Raw genomic sequence first — 1,650 nt, 5'->3', positions numbered from 1 at the left:
GCCTCTCCGGCTGCGGAGCACAGGCTCCGGACGCGCAGGCTCAGCGGCCATGGCTCACGGGCCCAGCCACTCCGCGGCATGTGGGATCTTCCCAGACCGGGGCACGAACCCGTGTCCCCTGCATCGGCAGGCGGACTCCCAACCACTGCGCCACCAGGGAAGCCCATAGCAACACTTTAATTAGAATAGAGCAATGCCTTCAAAATCCTGAATTTGGTTTTCTACCTAGAATTTTATATATCAAGCCAAAGTATCTGTCAGACATTTAAAGTCTCATTTCCAGAAGTTACTGAAGGAAGTGTTCCACTTTAACAGGAAAGTAACCTAATAACGAACACAGGGGGTCCAGGAGATGTGTAATCCAACTCGCGAGAGGAAAACAAATCCCAGGATGATGAAGTCTCAGGAAACAGCTGTATACTAAGATGAGAGAGAAGTTAGTCTAGACTGAAACAAGTACTCTGTTCGGCTTCGACCATGTGGAAGGTAGATTAAAGAAGAATTTTACAAATTTACTTGGGACTATTTTGGAAAAGTTAGCGATATGTGTGTAAAACCAAGACAAGATGTCCTATGAGAATGGAAATGTAAGCATAGTAAACCATCTAGTTCGGAAATGAATAGAAATATGGTCACTATAATGCAAACGATGCTAATTTAACCAAAAAAAAAACAAACAAAAAACCAAAACAAAATGGGAGAAGGGAAAAGTAAAAAGGCAGAAATATTCACCTATCGAAAAAAGAAATAGCTGTGTAAGCATACTACTTAGAAAAAAAAACTATAAAGGCTGAAATGAAATGCCTCCTGAGAAATGGGAAAGGATGGCACAGGGAGCTAACTTCCTTATAAGCCTTGAAATACTATTATACTATGTGTGTGTGTGTGTATATATATATATATATATATATATATATATATATATATATATATATCACTTTAATAAAAATAAAAATTCATTAATATTTTAAAATATACATATATGAAATTGAAATTTTAGAAAAAAAATATTATTTGCAATCTCTTCTCCATGGTTCTAACCTACTTGGAATATAAAGAGGTGACAACACACAATGCCAGGTTCGAGATTCCAAGTCTGTTTTCCATTGCACTGTTTCTGAGGGATGGAACTCATAGTCCCAGAAGCAATAGTGGTTGCACAGGCCAGCCAATGATTTTCAATGAAGAGGGCACATCAGACCTTCCAGAAGAGGTTGAACATGTGGCAGAGAGATGCTAGTTTAGAAAAAATACCTCTATGTTGGTCCTTATCTACATGCTTCCCCACCCCTCATCACTATTTTCTGCATTAATATAAAGAAATAAATCTATGAATTCTAAACTGCAGGTATTACTTGTGCAATGTAATTTTAATATAAAGTTTAATAATAACAAAACCCTAATACATTGTCAAAATGCTCACAACTTCCCATAAAGTAAAAAAATCACCCCATGGGCAACCAAGCAGCACTAGTCTTAATAGCTGGAAGGCCAATGATATATTGCTATAGTTTTTCATTTATTTTCATGTTTCCAAATATACAAAGCAAGTTCTGTTTCACTCTCTCCCTACCCCATTTCATCACTTTGAACTCTGAACTTCAAACCCATAAATGTTCCTCTATTAAAAAAGAAGCACTTTTAGTGTGA

The sequence above is a fragment of the Leucopleurus acutus genome (assembly GCF_964270905.1).
Source record: "Leucopleurus acutus genome assembly, chromosome: 9".
Classification (NCBI taxonomy): Eukaryota; Metazoa; Chordata; class Mammalia; order Artiodactyla; family Delphinidae; genus Leucopleurus; species Leucopleurus acutus.
Note: the sequence above shows the minus strand (reverse complement) of the source record.